Source organism: Coregonus clupeaformis, chromosome 10, assembly GCF_020615455.1.
Source record: "Coregonus clupeaformis isolate EN_2021a chromosome 10, ASM2061545v1, whole genome shotgun sequence".
Classification (NCBI taxonomy): domain Eukaryota; kingdom Metazoa; phylum Chordata; class Actinopteri; order Salmoniformes; family Salmonidae; genus Coregonus; species Coregonus clupeaformis.
Window position 1 is genome coordinate 31,157,592 of NC_059201.1, and position 25,127 is coordinate 31,182,718.

Sequence of the window (25,127 nt, forward strand, 5' to 3'; positions counted from 1 at the left end):
GGAGCCATCTGTACCTAGGAAGTGTTTAGTGTGCATTGGACTTATCTTACACACACACACCACTCAATCCTGACTCAAAGTCCACCATCTTCCCCCTAGGATTCCATTTTCCACCCTTTTTGTTAATCTAATGTTGAACTTCATTTGTTTATTTAACAGTCTTGTTTGTGAATTTAATATAATGATAACAATCATAATAAATTCTCACAACTTCCTCTCGAATATGTGTGTGGTGTATTTTGTTCACAGTGGTCTTATTGACGGGACACAATACCGAATGTCGGCCATGCGCAGCAGGCAGCCGTCCTCTTGCCTCTGACCACAGAACGTCAGGTGTCCATTTTGTTCTATTTCCTGAAGATTCCATGTGTTGAATCGCTATTGTCGACACCCAGCAGATAAACTCCTGCGCACAGCCGACATTCCTTATGGTGTGTCCCGTCCTTTCCTCAACGCATCTCTACACACCACACTGACGGCAGACAGTAATGAGATTATACTATAAATGCTTTTAGAAGTCTTTATTGGGTCTATATTGCACCCACACAGTCACACCACAACTGTTGCAGCTGGCTGGCTGTGATATCTTTGGTTGGGGAGTTATCCTCTGGATTACTCTGCAAGATGAAATACACAAGATAAATATGTTTCAGTTATATGCCCTAAATACTCCAGAGCAGACCAACTTCAGCTGACTGGTTGAGTCTAGTGAGATTTATGTTACAAATCAAAAATAATATTTTCTCTGAATTGTTAGCCACATGTTATGTGATAATATCACACCTTACCTTACTTGTTGACGTGGTCTTGGCCATCTCAGCCCTCTCCTCTGCATCGTCCAGCTCATGCTGGATCTTCCTGAACTTGGTCAGGTTGGAGTTGGCTTGTTCCCCTGAGGGGAGAGGACAGATGGACAGATCAGAGAGAGCAGGGAACTAGATCATACCACTGTAGGTCATTTGGAAACAGACCCACATTCCATGCAGTAACACAACAGTAAACTGGAAATGGTATGGGGACTTACTGCTTCCTCAGCCTGCCTCTTGTAGCTCTTCACCTTGGCCTGCAGCTTGTCTATGAGCTGCTGCAGACTTGCCAGGTTCTTCCTGTCCTCCTCTGTCTGCAGGGACAAACACAAACAGCAGGGGGCAGCATGAAGCACTACACCACTATATCATTACATCACTACAACACTACACCATTACACCACTACATAACTACAACAATACACCATTACACCACTACATAACTACAACACTACACCATTACACCACTACATAACTACAACACTACACCATTACACCACTACATCACTACAATACACCATTACACCACTACATAACTACAACACTACACCATTACACCACTACATAACTACAACACTACACCATTACACCACTACATAACTACAACACTACACCATTACACCACTACATCACTACACCATTACAACATCACTACATCACTACACCACTACACCATTACACCACTACAACATCACTACATCACTACACCACTATATCATAGAAAAATAATATAATATTAATATGATCCATCATTAAGATGATCACTTGAACCTAATGAAGTGCGGGGCAAAATCATAACATTGGGGTAACTGTATGACACAGATCTCTTGCTACATTTCCCCCATGGTTATGAAGAAGGTGCTGTGTTTCAGTACCTGGTAGGTGAGCTCTTTGATCCTCCTCTCGTACTTGCAGACCCCCTTCTGGAACTCCTGCCTCTTCTTCTGCTCAGACTCCAGCTCATTCTCCAGCTCTGTCAATAGGACACTGTCACACCACTGATCTACACTCACTGTTCAGTAATGGTGAAGAGGTGAAGAACTCTAACCAAGTAAATTGCTGTGTCCTCTTCGGTTCGTAGGTGTAGTCATGTATCATTAGGTATACCATTGTCCTTATGAACATTTATACCATTAAACACATTTAATAAAAGAAACATGGTTTAACCATAAGGGCTAAATCACTATAGGAATACCCTGAGCATGCCTATTATGTCAACAATCTATTGATTGGAAATTAATGCATGGTGTTACTTAGGAACAGATGGATTGCTCTCTGGACTCTTACCCTGCCCTCCAGTTTCTGGATCTGCTTCTTGCCGCCCTTGAGGGCGATCTGCTCGGCCTCGTCCAGGCGCATCTGCAGGTCCTTAATGGTCTGCTCCATGTTCTTCTTTATCCTTTCCAGGTGAGAGCTGGTGTCCAGCTCCTTTTTTAATAACTCCTCAGCCATCATGGCCGCCTGGATAATGACAGAGAGAAGAGTTTGATTTGTGGTATGGCTCCAGTTTTCCAATGTAGGATCGTTGTAATCTGCAATTAATTTAATTGAAACTCTAGACCCACAAGTAACTCTAGCCTGAATTTCTGGGTCTCTCCCTTACATCAGCGATGGCCTTCTTGGCCTTCTCCTCTGCGTTGCGACATTCATGAGAAGCCTCGTCCAAATCAGTGGACAGCATAGACAGGTCACTCTCCAGCTTCTTCTTCTGGTTGATGAGCGCTGTATTCTGGGAGTGTAGCAGGTGGACCCTCTCGGTGGACTCCAGCAGCTCGTGCTCGGCCAGTTTGCGTGTGCGGTCGTTCTGCTCCAGCAGGGCCTGGAGCTCCTCCACCTGCTCCTTCAGCTCCTCGTTCTGGTGCAGCATCTCATCCAGCTCCAGCTGCAGGTCCTGGGGTTACAGAGGACACAGACAGTGTTCAGTACAGAACGCTATTGACATAACCCAGCAGGCAAACAATCTGAAGTGTGGATGAGTCAAGTAGCTAACTTGAATTTGTTAATTAGTCTGAAGAGTTTGTTACAGTGTATACAAAGCACTGTAAAAACCAAACAAGAGGTACATTGTCTGGACATTGTCACAGAGGCCATAAGTGAGTGTGGAGTTGTCAGACTGGCTGCTGAAGGACTTGCCTTGATCTGGACCTGTAGTTGGGGCAGTACTTTCTGGGACTCAGTGGACTGCCTGTTGACGTGGTTCAGCTGCACTTGCATCTCGTTCAGGTCCCCCTCCATCTTCTTCCTCAGATACCGGCTGGGGCGCGTGGGATGGGGAGAGGGAGGGTGAAACAGAGCAAAAAATGGGGAGAGTTAGAAAGGGGGGGGGACATTCCTTGACATTCCTTGCCTCTGATACTAAAAGGAGAGATAGCTACCAGAGCCTGTACAACCCTTGACATGTTTTCTAACTGCATGGTAATTGAACTCAAATCAAATCAAATCAAATGTTATTTGCCACATGCGCCTAATACAACAGGTGTAGACCTTACAGTGAAATGCTTTCTTACAAGCCCTTAATCAACAATGCAGTTTTAAGAACAATAAGTGAAGTAAAAAATAGATAAGTAAAAAAATATAAAAAAATAATTAAAGAGCAGCAGTAAAATAAAATAACAGTAGGGAGGCTATATACAGGGGGTACAGGTTAGTCGAGGTAATTGAGGTAATATGTACATGTGGGTAGAGTTAAAGTGACTATGCATAGATAATAAACAGAGAGTAGCAGCAGCGTAAAAGAGGGGGTGGGGTGGGGGTGACAATGCAAATAGTCTGGGTAGCCATGATTAGCTGTTCAGGACTCTTATGTCTTGGGGGTAGAAGCTGTTAAGAAGCCTTTTGAACCTCACCAGAGGTTGTTGATTTCCCCGTCCTTCTCCACCAGCTTCCTGTCGATGTCGTCCTTGATCTGGTTGAGCTCCAGCTGGATACAGAGACTATTACTCTCCTCGTGTTCCAGAGTGCCCTGAGAGAGAGAGAGAGAGAGAGAGAGAGAGAGAGAGAGAGAGAGAGAGAGAGAGAGAGAGAGAGAGAGAGAGAGAGAGAGAGAGAGAGAGAGAGAGAGAGAGAGAGAGAGAGAGAGAGAGAGAGAGAGAGAGAGAGAGAGAGAGAGAGAGAGAGACGGAGAGGGAGAGAGAGAGAGAGAGAGAGAGAGAGAGAAAGAGGGAGAGGGAGAGGGAGAGGGAGAGGAAGAGAAAGAGAAAGAGAAAGATCAGAATATTATCCAAAGAAAATACACACAATAGTTTCAGTACAGTTAAAGAGGCAGAGAGAAAGAGCGGAACAGAGACTTACCTTCATCTCCTCTAAGGCAGCCTGGATCTCACTCTTCTCCATGTCCAGACCCTTCTTGATCTTCTCCAGCTCATGGATGGTCTTCCCTCCCTGGCTGATTTGATCAGACAGGTCAGCAATCTCCTCTGTAGGTGGGGAGGAAGAGGACAGTGGGGTTAGTGCAGTCCTTCTCAAATAGTGGGGCGCGCCCCCCTGGGGGTGCTCGGAGCGATGCCAGGGGGGGCGCGTGTGACCCCGGGGAACATGCTTTTTTTTGCCGCAGGGAGTAGTTTTTTTTTGCACCGAACAAGAGCACACAGCACAGAGCAGGAGATATGAAGTGCAGATAACAAACCCTTAAGAGACACCATGGAAAAATATTTAACAGGGATGAAAAGAATGGCGGAGAGAGACGGAGATAATGAGACAAACGTAAGTCTCCCGAAAGCTAAGACGAGGAAATATGACGAAGCGTATGTAGTGCTTGGCTTCACTGTGACTACGGTGGGAGACGAGGAAAGACCGGTATGTTTACTGTGTCTAAAAATGTTGGCAGCGGACAGCATGAAGCCAAATAAATTAAGGCGTCACTTAAAGACATTACACCCCAATCACCAGACCACTAAAAACAAGAGTCTTCTCTGCTATCTGTGAGGAGATGGGAGCTGAACATCAAGCTGTGCTGTTTCACAGTGAAGCAAGGTGGCTGTCACGAGGAAAAGTCTTGTCCCGAGTTTTTGAGTTCAGAGAGCAGATAAGAATGTTTTCGGAGCAGGAGCACAAGTATGACCTCGCAGAAAAATTTAGTGATGAGAACTTCCTGGCAAAACTGGCCTACCTGAGTGACATATATGGAAAGCTAAATTAACTAAATCTACAGCTTCAAGGGAAAGATAAACACCTCCCTCAGGTCACAGACAAGATCAGCTCTTTCACTCGAAAGCTTGCAATGTGGGGCAGGCAACTTGATGAAGGAAATACTGATTCATTCGAGAACCTGCATGAATTTGTTGACACTACTGACTATGATGCCACCTCAGTGATTCCATATATTAAGGAGCATATTTCATCACTGATGGGATTCTTTAAAAAGTACTTCCCTGAAAACAGTTCCCAATATGACTGGGTGAGAGATCCTTTCAATGCACCAGCTCCAACTGGTTTCAGCTCTGCAGAGGAGGACCAGTTCATTGATATGACGTCTGACTCCACATTGAGACTGTGGTTCACATCACAGACACTGAGTGAATTCTGGCTGAGTGTAGAGAGGCAGTATCCACTCTTAGGGCAGAGGGCCATGGGCATTCTTCTTCCTTTTGCAACATCTTATCTTTGTGAGACTGGCTTCTCTGCTGTTGCTGCACTGATGACCAAGTACAGGTCCCAGCTAAACATTGAGCAGGAGCTGAGAGTTGCAGTATCATGCTTCAAACCCTGCTTCGAAAAGCTGTGCACTGCAAAACGTGCTCATTGTAGCCATTAATCCTGACTTCCTCATTTAGATTTTTTTTTTAATCAGCACATTGTTTTATTCATTTTTGTTTTATAGGTCAAAGTGTTTCATATATTGTGCTCCTGAGTTCATGTTGCTGATCAATTTGACTGTATTATTATTTATTGATTATATATTTTATTTTTCAGTATCAAATGGTCAAAAAATGTTTGTGACACTCTGGCTCTATGGACTTTTATTTTTGAGCCAGGGTTGTTCATTTCACTTGGGTGTATTTCTATGTTGGTTAGTCTAGGTTGTTTTTTCTATGTTTGGTTGATGACTCCCAATCGGAGGTAACGAGTGTCAGCTGTCGGCTCGTTATCTCTGATTGGGAGCCATATTTATACTGTGTGTTTTCACCTTGGGGTTGTGGGTTTTTGTTCCAAGTTTAGTCTTTGTTACTATTGGACTTCACTTTCGTCTTTTGTTTTGTTTTGTATTGACGTGCTTTTCTAATTAAAAGTCATCATGTTCACTCGCAACGCTGCGCCTTGGTCCGCTTATTTAGACGATCGTGACAGAAAAACCCACCACAAGAGGACCAAGCAGCGTAACAAACGGCAACAGGACCTACCTACACAGGATTTATGGACGCCTCCAAGGGATTCGTGGACATGGGAGGAGATACGGGCTGGAAAGGGTCCTTGGGCACAACCGGAGGAATATCACCGCCCTCGTGAAGAGCTGGAGGCAGCTAAAGCAGAGAGGAGGTGGTATGAGGCGGAAGCACGGAGGCAAGGCTGGAAGCCCGGGAGTACTACCCAAACATTTCTTGGGGAGGAAGCGCCGGGTAAGGAGAAAACGCTGGTGGATGTCCTCCTCGGTTGGGGACAGATAACGCAGGAGGAGGCCGTCCGGTACCGGAGGGCGATGAAGGGGGAGAACCTGGCAGGAGAGGAGCAACGACAGCAGCAGGGCCATCGTCGGAAGGACGGGAGGCAACCCCAAAAAAATTTTTTGGGGGGGCACATGGCTTGGGCGCCTGAACTGCCCGTCTGCTCAACGGCGCCTGTACTGCCCGTCTGCCCTATGGCGCCTGAACTGCCCGTCTGCCAAGCGCTGCATAAGCCGCCCGTCTGTACTGAGCCTGCAAAGCCGCCCGTCTGCCATGAGCCTTCAGAGCCGTCCGCCAGACCGGAGCCGCTAGAGCCTTCCACCAGACAGGAGCCGTTAGAGCCTTCCGCCAGACAGAATCATACACCAGCGATGGAATCAGCAGGAGCCGACGCAGCCCGTACAAGACTGGAAGCCCAGGTTCGGGTCCAGCAAGAGCAGCTCCTGCAGATGGGAACCGTCCTGCGGGAGGTGATGACCACTCTCCGAGGCTGGGGTCCGCCTCCACCGCCAGCCGCCCAGCCAGCACCGTCAGCCAGCCATGAGCAGCCAGATCCGTCAGCCAGCCATGAGCAGCCAGATCCGTCAGCCAGCCATGAGCAGCCAGATCCGTCAGCCAGCCATGAGCAGCCAGATCCGTCAGCCAGCCATGAGCAGCCAGATCCGTCAGCCAGCCATGAGCAGCCAGATCCGTCAGCCAGCCATGAGCAGCCAGATCCGTCAGCCAGCCACGAGCAGCCAGATCCGTCAGCCAGCCGCGAGCAGCCAGATCCGTCAGCCAGCCATGAGCAGCCAGATCCGTCAGCCAGCCAAGAGCCGTTCAGCCAGGATCCGCCAGAGCCGTCCAGCCAGGATCCGCCAGAGCCGTCCAGCCAGGATCCGCCAGAGCCGTCCAGCCAGGATCCGCCAGAGCCGTCCAGCCAGGATCCGCCAGAGCCGTTCAGCCAGGATCCGCCAGAGCCGTCCAGCCAGGATCCGCCAGAGCCGTCCAGCCAGGATCCGCCAGAGCCGTCCAGCCAGGATCCGCCAGAGCCGTCCAGCCAGGATCCGCCAGGGCCGTCCAGCCAGGATCCGCCAGAGCCGTCCAGCCATGATCCGCCAGAGCCGTCCAGCCAGGATCCGCCAGAGCCGTCCAGCCAGGATCCGCCAGAGCCGTCCAGCCAGGATCCGCCAGAGCCGTCCAGCCAGGATCCGCCAGAGCCGTCCAGCCCGGATCCGCCAGAGCCGTCCAGCCCGGATCCGCCAGCCAGCCAGGATCCGCCAGAGCCAGCCAGCCAGGATCCGCCATTTAGTCCGGTACTGCCCCTTAGCCCGGTGCTGCTCCTTAGCCCGGTGCTGCCCCTTAGCCCGGTGCTGCCCCTTAGTCCGGTGCTGCCCCTTAGCCCGGTGCTGCCCCTTAGCCCGGTGCTGCCCCTTAGTCCGGTGCTGCCCCTTAGTCCGGTGCTGCCCCTTAGCCCGGTGCTGCCCCTTAGTCCGGTGCTGCCCCTTAGCCCGGTGCTGCCCCTTAGTCCGGTGCTGCCCCTGAGTCTGGTGATGCCTCTTAGTCCAGTGCTGCCCCTTAATCCTGTGGGGTTTAGTTGGGGGGTGGTCATGTGGAGGAGGTTACACAAGCGGGTAGTGACTATGGTGGGGTGGGGACCACGACCAGTGCCTGAGCCGCCACCATAGACAGACGCCCACCCAGACCCTCCCCTAGACTGTATGCTGGTGCGCCCGGAGTTCGCACCTTTAGGGGGGGGTACTGTGACACTCTGGCTCTATGGACTTTTATTTTTGAGCCAGGGTTGTTCATTTCACTTGGGTGTATTTCTATGTTGGTTAGTCTAGGTTGTTTTTTCTATGTTTGGTTGATGACTCCCAATCGGAGGTAACGAGTGTCAGCTGTCGGCTCGTTATCTCTGATTGGGAGCCATATTTATACTGTGTGTTTTCACCTTGGGGTTGTGGGTTTTTGTTCCAAGTTTAGTCTTTGTTACTATTGGACTTCACTTTCGTCTTTTGTTTTGTATTGACGTGCTTTTCTAATTAAAAGTCATCATGTTCACTCGCAACGCTGCGCCTTGGTCCGCTTATTTAGACGATCGTGACAATGTTTACAGTTTAAATAAGGATTTATTTATTTATTTATTTCAGGCAAATTGATGCACTTTAAGTATTTTCTGTTACAGACTAAAAAACAATGTTAATAAAGTTATTATTTGTTGTAAGTTGATCTATATTTCTTTCTTTTTTTAAATGTTAATAAGGATACAATGTTATGCAGAGGTGTACTTCTAACAATTTTATAGACAAATGATACTACAGTCGTGGCGGAGAGTTGGGGGGCGCGAAATGTTTACTTCTTCCTAGGGGGGGCGTAACATAAAATAATTGAGAAGCACAGGGTTAGTGGAACAAAAAGGCCTTTCAGTTTGCGTTTCCATACCATGTAAGATTGATGTGAAATTCTCAACTAATGAACATTCATTGGAATATCTTTTATACTGACACAGTATGGGGGGTTTGAGGGGAGAAAGTACTAATTTGGCTACAATGTAATTCAATGGCTAAACTCATGTAGCATGGACCAATGACTATAGTCTGAGTTAATCAGATGTGTGAGGTGGTCGTACACTGAAGGTTCTTGTTCTCTCTCTTGGTGGTCTACAGGTGGTCCAGGGCCTCCTCGTAGGAGTTCTTCAGCTTGAACAGCTCAGTGCTCAGGTTGCGGGACTCCTTCTGAGAGCTCTCCAGCTCACACTGGCACTCCTCATACTTCTGCCTCCACTCAGCCAGCACCTGAAATCAGTAGTTCACCTCTTTAGTAATTATATTGCCGCTGCCTGGATTACATTTAGGTTCAAAACAACCTAAATTGCTATTTCTTCCAACGAGGTCATTCCAGTTGAGTTCCTTACTCAGAAACAGGATGTCATAAAGTTGACAGCATATCTCAGTAGTTCACATTACCCATGATAGCGTCCTATGGCTCACCTTATCAAAGTTGCGCTGCTTCTTGTCAAGGGCGGAGGCTGCAGCATTGGAGCTCACCAGGTCCATCACTAGGTCCTCCCCAGGGAAGAGCACTTGGTGTTGGACACCTCCACAGACTCCTCAGGTTCCTGCAGACGTGTCACCAGCTTCTTCCTGTTGAATACATACAGTGCCTTCAGAAAGTATTCATACCCCTTGACTTATTCAACATTTTGTTGTGTTACAGTCAGTGGTGGAAAAAGTCCCCAATTGTCATACTTGAGTAAAAGTAAAGATACCTTAATAGAAAATGATTCAAGTAAGAGTGAATGTCACCCAGTAAAATACTACTTGAGTAAAAGTCTAAAAGTATTTGGTTTTAAATATACTTAAGTATCAAAAGTAAATGTATAAATCATTTCAAATTCCTTATATTAAGCAAACCAGACGGCACCATTTTCTTATTTTTTAAATTTACGGATAGCCAGGGGCTATCTCCAACACTCAGACATCATTTACAAACGAAGTGTGTGTGTTTAGTGAGTCTGCCAGATCAGAGGCAGTAGGGATGACCAGGGATGTTCTCTTGATAAGTGCGTGAATTGGACCATTTTCCTGTCCTGCTAAACATTCAAAATGTAACGAGTACTTTTGGGTGTCAGGGAAAATGTATGGAGTAAAAAGTACATTATTTTCTTTAGGAATGTAGTGAAGTAAAAGTAAAAGTTGTCAAAAATATAAATAGTAAAGTACAGATACCCCCAAAAAACTACTTAAGTAGTACTTTCAAGTATTTTTACTTACGTACTTTACACCACTGGTTACAGCCAGTGAATCTGAATCTGCAATAGGTAAGCAGCTTGGTTTGAAGAAATCAACTGTGGGAGCAATTATTAGGAAATGGAAGACATACAAGACCACTGATAATCTCCCTCGATCTGGGGCTCCACGCAAGATCTCACCCTGTGGGGTCAAAATGATCACAAGAACAGTGAGCATAAATCCCAGAACCACACGGGGGGACCTAGTGAATGACCTGCAGAGAGCTGGGACCAAAGTAACAAAGCCTACCATCAGTAACACACTACGCCGCCAGGGACTCAAATCCTGCAGTGCCAGACGTGTCCCCCTGCTTAAGCCAGTACATGTCCAGGCCTGTCTGAAGATTGCTAGAGTGCATTTGGATGATCCAGAAGAGGATTGGGAGAATGTCATATGGTCAAATGAAACCAAAATAGAACTTTTTGGTAAAAACTCAACTCGTCGTGTTTGGAGGACAAAGAATGCTGAGTTGCATCCAAAGAACACCATACCTACTGTGAAGCATGGGGGTGGAAACATCATGCTTTGGGGCTGTTTTTCTGCAAAGGGACCAGGACGACTGATCCGTGTAAAGGAAAGAATGAATGGGGCCATGTATCGTGAGATTTTGAGTGAAAACCTCCTTCCATCAGCAAGGGCATTGAAGATGAAACGTGGCAGGGTCTTTCAGCATGACAATGATCCCAAACACACCGCCCGGGCAACGAAGGAGTGGCTTCGTAAGAAGCATTTCAAGGTCCTGGAGTGGCCTAGCCAGTCTCCAGATCTCAACCCCATAGAAAATCTTTGGAGGGGAGTTGAAAGTCCGTGTTGCCCAGCGACAGCCCCAAAACATCACTGCTCTAGAGGAGATCTGCATGGAGGAATGGGCCAAAATACCAGCAACAGTGTGTGAAAACCTTGTGAAGACTTACAGAAAACGTTTGACCTGTGTCATTGCCAACAAAGGGTATATAACAAAGTATTGAGAAACTTTTGTTATTGACCAAATACTTATTTTCCACCATAATCTGCAAATAAATTCATTAAAAATCCTACAATGTGATTTTCTAGATTTTTTTTTCTCATTTTGTCTGTCATAGTTGACGTGTACCTACGATGAAAATTACAGGCCTCTCTCATCTTTTTAAGTGGGAGAACTTGCACAATTGGTGGCTGACTAAATACTTTTTTTCCCCACTGTATCTCATTTAAATAAGTATTCACACCCCTGAGTCAATCCATGTTACAATCCCCTTTGGCAGCGATTACAGCTGTGAGTCTTTCTGGGTAAGTTTATAAGTGCTTTGCACACTTGGATTGTACAATATTTGCACATTATTCTTTTTTAAATTCTTCAAGCTCTGTCACGTTGGTTGTTGATCATTGGTAGACAGCCATTTTCAAGTCTTGCCATACATTTTCAAGCCAATTTAGGTCAAACTGTAACTAGGCCACTCAGGAACATTCAATGTCGTCTTGGTAAGCAAATCCAGTGTATATTTGGCCTTGTGTTTTAGGTTATTGTCCTGCTGAAAGGTGAATTTCACCTTTTCATGGATTCAGTTACTATACCAGGTTTTAAAACTTATATAGATGAGTGTAAAGACTTGTTATTCAAATGTCATTGTATGCAGACCTCAGAAGTCTCACTCACTTTGTCTCCTCTAGCTCCTCTGTCATCTGGATGGCATCTGTGTCATACTTGGTCCTCCACTGGGCCACCTCAGCGTTGGCCTTGGACAGGGCTAGCTGCAGCTCAGCCTTGGCCTTCTGCTCCTCGTCATACTGCTCCCTTAGCAGGTCACAGTTATGGCGGGAGGACTGGAACGCATGGGCCTGAAGACAATGATAGTGGAGATAGTGCCAAGATGGTGGAAGGAGGAAAGGTCAGTCATACTTTTAAGCACACCAACTAGGTGATGTACAGTGGGGGAAAAAAGTATTTAGTCAGCCACCAATTGTGCAAGTTCTCCCACTTAAAAAGATGAGAGAGGCCTGTAATTTTCGTCATAGGTACACGTCAACTATGACAGACAAATTGAGGAAAAAAAATCCAGAAATTCACATTGTAGGATTTTTAATGAATTTATTTGCAAATTATGGTGGAAAATAAGTATTTGGTCACCTACAAACAAGCAAGATTTCTGGCTCTCACAGACCTGTAACTTCTTCTTTAAGAGGCTCCTCTGTCCTCCACTCGTTACCTGTATTAATGGCACCTGTTTGAACTTGTTATCACTATAAAAGACACCTGTCCACAACCTCAAACAGTCACACTCCAAACTCCACTATGGCCAAGACCAAAGAGCTGTCAAAGGACACCAGAAACAAAATTGTAGACCTGCACCAGGCTGGGAAGACTGAATCTGCAATAGGTAAGCAGCTTGGTTTGAAGAAATCAACTGTGGGAGCAATTATTAGGAAATGGAAGACATACAAGACCACTGATAATCTCCCTCGATCTGGGGCTCCACGCAAGATCTCACCCTGTGGGGTCAAAATGATCACAAGAACGGTGAGCAAAAATCCCAGAACCACACGGGGGGACCTAGTGAATGACCTGCAGAGAGCTGGGACCAAAGTAACAAAGCCTACCATCAGTAACACACTACGCCGCCAGGGACTCAAATCCTGCAGTGCCAGACGTGTCCCCCTGCTTAAGCCAGTACATGTCCAGGCCCGTCTGAAGTTTGCTAGAGTGCATTTGGATGATCCAGAAGAGGATTGGGAGAATGTCATATGGTCAGATGAAACCAAAATATAACTTTTTGGTAAAAACTCAACTTGTCGTGTTTGGAGGACAAAGAATGCTGAGTTGCATCCAAAGAACACCATACCTACTGTGAAGCATGGGGGTGGAAACATCATGCTTTGGGGCTGTTTTTTCTGCAAAGGGACCAGGACGACTGATCCGTGTAAAGGAAAGAATGAATGGGGCCATGTATCGTGAGATTTTGAGTGAAAACCTCCTTCCATCAGCAAGGGCATTGAAGATGAAACGTGGCTGGGTCTTTCAGCATGACAATGATCCCAAACACACCGCCCGGGCAACGAAGGAGTGGCTTCGCAAGAAGCATTTCAAGGTCCTGGAGTGGCCTAGCCAGTCTCCAGATCTCAACCCCATAGAAAATCTTTGGAGGGGAGTTGAAAGTCCGTGTTGCCCAGCGACAGCCCCAAAACATCACTGCTCTAGAGGAGATCTGCATGGAGGAATGGGCCAAAATACCAGCAACAGTGTGTGAAAACCTTGTGAAGACTTACTGAAAACGTTTGACCTGTGTCATTGCCAACAAAGGGTATATAACAAAGTATTGAGAAACTTTTGTTATTGACCAAATACTTATTTTCCACCATAATTTGCAAATAAATTCATAAAAAATCCTACAATGTGATTTTCTGGATTATTTTTTCTCATTTTGTCTGTCATAGTTGATGTGTACCTATGATGAAAATTACAGGCCTCTCTCATCTTTTTAAATGGGAGAACTTGCACAATTGGTGGCTGACTAAATACTTTGTTTCCCCACTGTAGCTACCAGACTGATGCTGGCACCAGGAATACTATCATTCCCAATCCTGAATAAGCACTCCACTACAGTATAGGGCTGCTGACATGGAATGCTGGCCTTAGAACTGACACAAACCTTATTCTCCTCCTCCAGTTGCTTCTTGAGCTCCTCAGCATTCTGTTTGAAGGAGTTCTTGGTACGCTGGAGCTGAGTGACCAGGGCTTCCCGCTCCTCCAGCTTTCTGTCGAACTCAGCTACAGGGGTGGGGGAGAGAGTGGGAGACCAGTCAGTCAGGGAAGGGGGATTTTAAATGGAACCCTTGGTTTTACACATTCTGTCTCTGTAATGATCTAGGACAGGGCCTCACCACGGTCGGCCTGAGCGCGGGCTCTCTGGGTGTTGGTGTCATTGAGCTGCCTCTGGAGCTCCTCCACCTTGGCCTTGGCTTCGCTTCTCTGGTCCTGATACAGACAACACATTTTCTCAGCGTTAGCCTTGAAATACACATTTGATCAGCTGCAGAACCAGCCCACACATACTTTACATACTTCTGAACAGGTGTGTGCGTGTGTGCATGTGTGCATGTGTGTGCATGTGTGTGTATGTGTGTGTGTGTGTGTGTGTTCATGTTTATCTCTCTACCTTGCACTTGGAGAGCTGTTCCATGTTGGACGCCAGATTGTCCTCCTTCATATTTGCCTCGCTCCTCTCCTTCTCTATCTCCTGTTTGACATTCTGCAGGCTTTCGATCTGCTCCCCCAGCCTCGCTGTCGGCGTGTTTCTTCATCAGCGTGGCTGCTGTAGCCTCGTGGTGCAGCACGGCCACCTCCAGATCACGCCGCATCTTCAGGAATTCCGACTTGCGCTTCTTGTTCATCTCGATCTGGACGGAGGTGGTGCCCCCGGCCTCCTCCAGCCACTCCCTGAGCTCCTCCAGCTCCCGGGCCACGTCGCCCCACTGCTTCTCCACCTTGGCCCGGGACGCCCGGTCAGACTCCAGCTCCTCCTCTAGCTCCTCGATACGAGCCTGGGAGAAGACATGGGCATAGACGTAGAGATCAATGGATGTTTTTAGCTTGTGGTCTATGATCTTTGTAATGTATTGAGAAATGTAATAGTATTGTATTATATTCATGAGAAATCGCTGTCAGTATTTCTAGACCCAGTTGTCCATTCATACCTGTAATTCCTTGATCTTTTTCTGGAGCTGAATGGTCAAGGCTTGTTCATCCTCAATCTTAGTGCTGATCTGGTTGAAGTCTTTCCTGATTCGAAAGAAGAGTAGGTTACATTAATATTTTTTTATTGAACATTGACGATAGAACTGATCAGTCTTCAATCAAGTAGATTGTTCTCACTTGGTCAGCTTCTCTTCAAGTTGCTGCTAGTCATTCTCCAGGTCCATGACAGACTCCATGGATAGCTTCAGGTCCCCCTCCAGCTTGCACTTGACCCGTTCCAGGTCCATGCGCACCTTCTTCTTTTGCTCCAAAGAGCCTTCCTACTGTTTTGGAGAAGATTATGGGGAATGTCAAAGTTTAGGTGGCTGGACAAAATGTAAAACTAAGAAATCTAATAACAGGCAATATGATGTGGCAATGTATCGAAACAAAAATGACTTCCTCTTAATTTATATATATTTTCATTTCAGTGAGGTTGGATATGGGAGTTATAGTTGCTTGTGTGTAAACTCACGTCGTCCACTTGCTGTTCCAAAATGGCCTTGGCCTTGGACAGCGTGTTGACCTTGTCCTCCTCAGCCTGCAGGTCGTCCAGTGTCTGCTGGTGGGCCTCCTGCAGGGCCTTCTTCTCCTTTCATCCAGAGCTGCCATCTCCTCAATCAGGTTTTTCACCTGGAGGGACCTCAGCTATGCACATCTCATTCTCATCTCTACTTTTTTCAGACGTTTCAGTTGGGTGGAGTTTTGAGGCTGACCTGATTAATAAATTACATGAAGTCAGGGCCACTGTTGCAACTGTTTGTGTCATCTGAAATTAAGACGAATCTCTTCCGCTTTACAGGACAAGATGACTATGACATCATCACCCACTGACTGTGGCTCAGTGTCCTTTCCTTCTCTGTGACCCTCTGATCTCCTCACCTTGTTCTCGGTGGCGTGTTTCTCTTTCTCCACCTTGGCCAGGGTGATCTCCAGGTCATCAATGTCCTTCTTCAGCTCAGCACACGTCCTCTAGCTTGCGCATCTTGGCGAGCACGCCGGCGTTCATCTCCTCCTCGTCCTCCAGACCCTCCATCATCTCCTTGACCTTGGCCTCCAGCTGGATCTTAGCCTTGATCAGGAGGTCACAGTGGTCCTTTGTATCCACCAGGTTATCCTGCTCCTGCAGGGAGATGGGAAAGAGAGGGAGAGATGGGAGGTGACATTGGAGCCCTACTGGTACCATGCTGTAGGAGGTAGTAAATGCGTGCATCCCCGTCAGTCTGTGGGTACTTACTGCCTGCAGCTGCAGAGAGAGGTCATTCTTCTCTTGGATCAGGCTGACATGCTTCTCCTTGAGCTCTTTACGTTTGGCCTCTGACTTCTCCAGGGCCTCCTTCAGCCTGGCCAACTCCTCCTTCAGCCTGGCCATCTCCTTCTCTGTGGCGACACTCTTCAACAGAGGCTTTATTTTGAAGAAGAGCTTCATCCACGGCCAGTGCTTCACCGCGTTGAAAGCCTGGATGTTCCACTGGATGGTCATCAGAGCCTCCCTGGAAACAGGAAGTGAGTAGAGGACAGAATTAAAGGTTGCACATGAGTCGGATTAGGTCATTTACAAGCTGTGGTGAGTTTGTAACCAGAAATTATTCCTTGGTTTTAAAATAAAGTTTGAACAATAAACAGATACAGCCTTCAACCTGAAAAAAAAGCCCTATCATAATTGTGAGTTCCCTTATAATTCAAGCAGGAACACATTATGCAATCTGGCATCAATCATGAAAAAAGAGCTCTAAATGTTTCATGTGTTGGATCAACCAAAACCACAGGCTGAAGATTTCCAAAATAAGGATGGTGTCTCACACCTATAGATATGCAACTAGATACAATACATTTTTGCAACCTGGTCAGGCACTTCCTGTCAGAGTTGTGAATGTGTGCCTGAGTGAGTGCAGGGCCATGGTCAGGCAGGGTGTCAGGGGTAGCAGGGTGAATGGGTGGTGGCTGTGGAATGAGTATGATTGCATTTCAGACGTGACTCCGTGCTCACTGCACTCTCAAAGGTGAGGGTCTCTTGTGTTTATTTAGAAACTAAAGCCTTCTGTCAGACGGCAGGCTTTAATCCTCTGTCACCCACCACATATCCCATCTATGTGCTCACTTAGAACTGCAGGCGCCTGGGACAAAAGAGGCCAGGGGCCACGGGGCAGGCAGGGTCTTTATAGGGTGGGCCCGAGCAGCTGCTACTTGACACATGTCACCACCTGGCTCTAAGGACACAGTCAGCATTGTTTAATTTAGGGAGAGCATAGAGGGGAGAGGGGTAGGGAGGAATGTGTGTGAGCGAGGGGGGAATGGGGTCAATATTAACATGGGGGCCACACATTTGCACGGTAACCATACATGGACAAGCACACGCCTCACACACGCTGCTAACATTGCCCTTGCATTCCACACATACTAGAACATGGGAGTGTGCACAAAGGTATAATATATCACAAACTGAAACTGATCATATTACTATTGAGCCTGTTGGAGGAAGCAACTGGTGGAGAAGTTGGTTTGTTTTTACTGATGTCTTTATATTCCTATGAAGTGTTACGGAATTGTTCCATTATGTTGTCACAACACTCCTGCACTCCTAAGAGATAATACAGTACCTCCCTAATACTCTAGGACAACTGACTTCATTTAGGTACTTTACTAGAGCACTTGAGATTATCAAATCAAATGAAGCCATGATCTCTTACCTCCTGGCCATCACATTCTGGAGCTCTATCCTGAGCTGACAGCCTGGAGCAGCGTGAGGACCTTGGCCAGATGCTCATCCCTCATCTCCACCAGCAGCCCCAGCAGACCTGCCCTAAATAACACCTAGAGGAGGAGAACACCCAGACCCAATCAGGAAGATCAAATACAACTTCATTTGCCTATAGATATAATGTGTGTTTACGTGATTAATTGACAAAACACACACGTGAAGCCTCAGCCTCCTACCTTGGTGTGTCCAAACTTGTACTGGTTGTGGTTTCTCTGTTGCTTTCCTGCTGTCCACAAACACATCATCAGGGATGGCATGTGGGTTCAGGATGCGATGGCTGTGTGTAAAAGAAAAACGTTGTATTGTATATGATTGATTCCAAATGTATTTTTATGTGTGTGTTGTGGGAATGAAAGTGTGTTATCACACTCACCACTGTTTGAACTCTACGTAGATGATGCGGTTTGGAAATCCCTTCCTGCAGATCCCCTCCAGCACACCGTTACAGCGAAGCTGGTGCAGCACCATGAAGGCATCCATGATCCCTGCAGAGGACCGGGGGAGAGGGAGTTATCAATCAGAGAGGAGAAGACGCACTCTGGAGCACTTACAGTAAATAACATATGTTCCTACGATTTCCTTGGATCTCAGGTGAATGCTGTACCTGGAGTCTTGGTCTCGTTGGGGATAAGGCAAAGGACAAAGTGAGTGCAGCGGAGGTTAGTCATCAGCTTGTTCAGATTCTCCTGCAGACAGAGGAGCACACAACAGACGGAAAGAATGAAAACCTAAGTGAGCATTGACGATAGGAATGTTGTTCAATGTAGTTTCAATGATTACAACATCAGCAAATGAAGAGTTTCATTCCAAAACGCTATATAACCATTTTAAGAAACGTTTGTAAATTTGCTTTTATTATTTAAATAAGTTATTAAATAGATTTTTTCTAATCATGGCATGGGGTTGTTCAATGACAGACAAGTATTTGTTTAAAATCTATCACTTGATGGTTTTGTTTCTGAGAGACAAATAATCATGTTTTTTAGCGACATGCTATATAGCCACCTCTCAGAAAAACCAGTAGTACTGCTAGGTGTTACACAGTCAAATGGAATAATTAACTATATTTTTAATAAAGAAATGTTCAAATGATACATAATTCAATACAGTAGTATGAGATCTGTAAGTAAAACATTTACATTTGGCATTTTAGTCATTTAGCAGATGCTCTTGTCCAGAGCGACTTACAGTAAGTGCATGTATCTAGGTGAGACAACCACATATCACAGTCAAATATACAGGATACAAACATTCCATTCCAGCTAAACAATGGATATATAGCGTTTTGCAAAAAAACACATTTTCATACACATCTAAAATCTATTAATTAAAAGTCTGAGAAGAGGAATATTTTACAAACACATGAAGGTACCCATAAGCAATCATTTCTGATGAAAAAACACAAATGTGAAAGATTTGTGGATATAGCGTTTTCTAAATAAACTCGTCAATATCTGAGTTCTTGCAGCAGTTAATGAAAATATGCTCTCCCTCACTCCTTCAGTTGTTGTGCACAGCTGAAGCTCTTCCATTGACTTCAGGGAGGAAACCGTATGTGATGTATATGAGAGTGGAGCCAGCACAGACTTAAAGTGATGTTCATGTGATAATTTCCCTAAACATCACTGCAAGTCTTAACTGTCTCATTCTCAGCACTGGATACATGATCTCTCAATGTAGAATCAGCATCATTGCCTAACTAGCTATGCCCTTTCTGGTTGTTTATTATACTGTAATTACTTGTACAGTTTTACTGTCTAATAGATAAAGTATAATCTATGCTGCAATAGTCTATGTGCCGGGGGGCTAGGGTCAGTCTGTTATATCTGGTGTAATTCTCCTGTCTAATCTGGTGTCCTATGTGAATTTAAGTATGCTCCTTCTAATTCTCTCTCTCTCTCTCTCTCTCTCTCTCTCTCTCTCTCTCTCTCTCTCTCTCTCTCTCTCTCTCTCTCTCTCTCTCTCTCTCTCTCTCTCTCTCTCTCTCTCTCTCTCTCGCTCTCTCTCTCTCCCTCTCCTCCCGGAGAACCTGAGCCCTAGGATCAGGACTACCTGGCCTGATGACCTGGCCTGATGACTACCCGGCACAGCCAGAAGAGGACTGGCCACCCCTCAGAGCCTGGTTCCTCTCTAGGTTTATTCCTAGGTTCCTACCTTTCTAGGGAGTTTTTCCTAGCCACCGTGCTTCTACATCTGCATTGCTTGCTGTTTGGGGTTTTAGGCTGGGTTTCTGTATAGCACTTTGTGACATCTGCTGATGTAAAAAGGGCTTTATAAATGAATTTGATTGATTGATGATTATATTAGCTATATGATTTACTTTGTGAGCAACTTGCCAACAGATGAAGTTGTCCCTCTCACCTTCTGTAGCTGTGATACACTCTGGAACGAGGCAGCCTGCTTCCTCTTCTCCTTGCCTCCAGTCTTTGGGTCAGAGTCAACATAGTTCTCATAGAGGCAGGCCAGCAGCTTGTTGGAGGACTTCTGGAAGCACAACACCACCATCTTATTCAACGGGTCATTGTTTTTATCCAAGCAGCCAATGATGTTGTATGGTACCTGGAGTGTCAGGATGAAGTCAACCATTAACGTCTTAATGGTTTCTATTTTCATATACAGTGCAAGATAATTACTATGCACACTAAATTGAAAATAGGAGGACACATGGTTTTCTGGTATAGAAATGAGATACTCTGGGTAACACAACACTTGCAAACCCTGCTCTGCTTTTACTGAATATCACTGATATTGATGGATTTAGAAGCTCATGTGGCTAAAGGTTGCTCTAACTACTAACAAAAGAGTAATATTGAGAGTTGTGGGTGAAAAATGAAACGTTTTTTTCCTTTTCTATCTTCTGTACTGTTTGTCTCCTTCTGCATTGCTTGCTGTTTGGGGTTTTAGGCTGGGTTTCTGTATAAGCACTTTGTGACATCTGATGATGTAAAAAGGGCTTTATAAATACATTGGATTTGATTTGATTGCTTTGTGCCAATTGTATTGTTATATTGCGAAAGGAAACAGTAAAAATTGAAAAAATATTATTACTTTGCTAAGACGTCATTATGGAGGTTATCTCAAATAACACTATCTAAAGTAATACAATATTATACCATTGTTACACACTTACCACTCCAGAGTAGTGCATCAGCTCAAAGTTAGCCTTGTACTTGAGCTTCTTATCGGGTCGCGGCTTCTGGAAGTTAGCTGACTTTCCAATGTGGTTGTCGTACATCTTGGCTTTAAAGCTGTTGTCTGTCGCCTTCGGGAACATGCAGTCCTCTTCAAGGATGGACATAATCCCCAGGGGCTGGAGAAACAACTTAACATACATGTAGTGAATCTGAGATGCATCATGCAATCAAATACAGTACAGTACATAAAACAAAGCCTGCATACAGATACAGGATCCTATCATAAAACATATCAGCAAGCAAACACATCCTTAGGTTCAATAACTCATCTGAGGTGGGATGTCAGTGTAATGTCTTTGAGAAGTGGTAGTTCACCATACCTTCTCTATGAGGTCAATGCAAGCCTGTAGGTCGAGGCCGATGTCGATGAAGGTCCACTCAATGCCCTCCCGTTTGTACTCCTCCTTCTCCAGGATGAACATGTAGTGGTTGAAATACTGTTGCAGTTTCCCATTGGGGAAGTTGATGCACAGCTGCTCAAAGCTGTTGAGCTGAAATGAAAGGGACAGGTGTTCAGAATAAGCATATAAAGTGGAATAAAAGCCAGGCCAAAGTTTGGGCACACCTACTCATTCCAGGGTTTTTCTTTATTTGTACTATTTTCTACATTGTAGAATAATACTGAACACATCAAAACTATGAAATAACACATATGGAATCATGTAGTAACCAAAAAAGTGTTAAACAAATGAAAATATACCTGGAATGCACCTGGAATGCATTTAATATTAACAGGTGTGCCTTGTTAAAAGTTCATTTGTGGAATTCCTTTCCTTCTTAATGCATTTGAGCCAATCAGTTGTGTTGTGACAAGATAGGGGTGGTATACAGAATATAGCCCTATTTGGTAAAAGACCAAGTCCATATTATGGCAAGAACAGCTCAAATAAGCAAAGAGAAACAACAGTCCATCACAAGCAATGAACTCCTTCAAGACTGTTGGAAAAGCATTCCTCATGAAGCTGGTTGAGAGAATTCCAAGAGTGTGCAAAACTGTCATCAAGGCAAAGGGTAGCTACTTTGAATAATCTAAAATCTAAAATATATTTTGATTTGTTTAACACCTTTTAGGTTACTACATGATTCCATATTATATATTTGAGATTCTTCAAAGTAGCCACCCTTTGTCTTGATGACAGATTTGCACACTGTTGGCATTCTCTCAACCAGCTTCCATTAAAGAACTGTCATCAAGGCAAAGGGTGGCTACTTTGAAGAATCTCAAATATGAAATATATTTTGATTTGTTTAACACTTTTTTGGTTACTACATGATTCCATATGTGTTATTTCATAGTTTTGATGTGTTCACTATTATTCTACAATGTAGAAAATAGTAAAAAATAAAGAAAAACCCTGGAATGAGTAGGTGTGTCCAAACTTTTGACTGGTACTGTGGGAAGAACAAGTATTTGATACACTGCCGATTTTGCAGGTTTTCCTACTTACAAAGCATGTAGAGGTCTGTAATGTTTATCATAGGTACACTTCAACTGTGAGAGACGGAATCTAACAAAAATCCAGAAAATCACATTGTATGATTTTTAAGTAATTAATTTGCATTTTATTGCATGACATAAGTATTTGATACATCAGAAAAGCAGAACTTAATATTTGGTACAGAAACCTTTGTTTGCAATTACAGAGATCATACGTTTCCTGTAGGTCTTGACCAGGTTTTGCACACACTGCAGCAGGGATCTCGCAATACATGGCCCCATCCATCCTCCCCTCAATACGGTGCAGTCGTCCTGTCCCCTTTGCAGAAAAGCATCCCCAAAGAATGATGTTTCCACCTCCATGCTTCACGGTTGGGATGGTGTTCTTAGGGTTGTACTCATCCCTCTATTTTTGTCTCATCAGACTACATGACCTTCTCTCATTCCTCCTCTGGATCATCCAGATGGTCATTGGCAAACTTCAGACGGGCCTGGACACGCGCTGGCTTGAGCAGGGGGACCTTGTGTGCGCTGCAGGATTTTAATCCATGACGGCGTAGTGTGTTACTACTGGTTTTCTTTGAGACTGTGGTCCCAGCTCTCTTCAGGTCATTGACCAGGTCCTGCCGTGTAGTTCTGGGCTGATCCCTCACCTTCCTCATGATCATTGATGCCCCACGAGGTGAGATCTCCTGAGAGCCCCAGACCGAGGGTGATTGACCGTCATCTTGAACTTCTTCCATTTTCTAATAATTGCGCCAACAGTTGTTGCCTTCTCACCAAGCTGCTTGCCTATTGTCCTGTAGCCCATCCCAGCCTTGTGCAGGTCTACAATTTTATCCCTGATGTCCTTACACAGCTCTCTGGTCTTGGCCATTGTGGAGAGGTTGGAGTCTGTTTGATTGAGTGTGTGGACAGGTGTCTTTTATACAGGTAACGAGTTCAAACAGGTGCAGTTAATACAGGTAATGAGTGGAGAACAGGAGGGCTTCTTAAAGAAAAACTAACAGGTCTGTGAGAGCCGGAATTCTTACTGGTTGGTAGGTTATCAAATACTTATGTCATGCAATAAAATGCAAATTAATTACTTAAAAATCATACAATGTGATTTTCTGGATTATTTTTTTAGATTCCGTCTCTCACAGTTGAAGTGTACCTATGATAAAAATTACAGACCTCTACATGCTTTGTAAGTAGGAAAACCTGCAAAATCGGCAGTGTAGCAAATACTTGTTCTCCCCACTGTATATTGTTTTGTATAGCAATGCTATAACAGTGGCTGTGTTTGGATGGCCTAGAATACTGTAAATTGCTCATACAGTGACAAGGCGAACGTCACAACGTAACTTACTGTTACTTCTGCTTTAGTAGTAGTAGTATGTGAAATACCAGCAAACTATAGAGTGTGTACTGTAACAGTAATTAGAGCATTGGCACAACTTTCATTGGGGACGGGGGTGACATGTCCCCCCCACATTCTGAAATTGTATTTTTGTCCCCCCAGTTTTATCATTGGAATGTGATACAAAACGAAGCAGCGGTGTGCTTTAGGACCATGAGGACACTTCCGAGCGGTTGGGTAGGCTGTTTGGAGTGTTTATCCGACTGGATATTATATATATATATTTTTTTTTTATGTCCCCCCCACTACTAAAACCAAAGTTGCGCCCCTGAATTAGAGCACAGCTTTCTGACATGGATTTGGGTTTTTACTTACATGATGAGCATGGACTCATTCTCACGATCTGTTCAGTTATGTAGTCCCCTGTAGCTCAGTTGGTAGAGCATGGCGCTTGCAACGCCAGGGTTGTGGGTTCGTTTCCCATGGGGGGCCAGTATGAAAATGTATGCACTCACTAACTGTAAGTCGCTCTGGATAAGAGCATCTGCTAAATGACTAAAATATTTTTAAAAAATATGATAAAGAGTAAGCTGTTAGGAAAGGCTTGTGTAATAGTAGTAGTACTACGTCACAATTAATAAGGATTTTGGTAAAGCTTTACTTGAGTCACGTCATATTCCATTACTGTCTGGAGTTTGTGTGCACTGCCATGACTTCTAATGGAAAGCATCAGGTTTCTGATGACATGGAGGAGTGTGAGTATTATTTGTGCTGAGTGACTTACTACACAGCATGTCATTATAGGCGTAGTCTGCGATGGAGTAGATGTGGGGTGGGACCTTGGCGTGGCGCCTGCATTTGTAGGCAGTGACAACAGTGGCGGTGTAGACAGGCAGCCATTTGTATGGGTTCGCTGTCACACAGAACAGCTCAGAGTAGGTCTGTGGAGAGAGAGTTGAAGCATGCATTGCATTACACCTGGGCTATAGTTTCAATACCACTGACATAAAGTTGAATCAAGTTATTCCCCAAAAGACCCAACTGCTCAATAACAGAAGGATGGGGGCAGTCACTGACAGTCTCATTTCATATGACCTAAAAACGGACTGACATGTGGTTCTGGCTACTACAACTGTCCCACCCCTCCATTGCCCCTGTGGGATCACTCACGTAGATAATCCAGGCGGTGTAGCGCCTGCCAGGTTACAGAGCACAGAGGCCTTGTTGAGGAGTGTCAGCATGGCCATGTCCTCTATCATGTCAAACTTAAGATTATTAATTTGCTGGATGTCCTCCTCTTTCACTGTAAGAGACTGTCGAGTTTTGGAGAGGAAGGAGGAAGAGGCAATTGTGAGACTGGGGCATTGGGCAAGGGTGAAATGGGGAGGCCTGCATCTGTTGTCATATATATTCTGGGTATGTTGTCTTATCATATTCAGTCACTGCAAACTATATTCCATTTTATTCTTAAAAACGATTCATAATGATGTATCAAAATAAAT

The 25,127-nt window shown here is 45.1% G+C and overlaps 1 pseudogene; it reads right to left on the reverse strand.

The window, feature by feature from the left end:
- Window positions 1-506: 506 nt before the first annotated feature.
- On the reverse strand, window positions 507-24,923 carry LOC121575001 (annotated as a pseudogene).
- Between the last annotated feature and the right edge of the window lie 204 nt (window positions 24,924-25,127).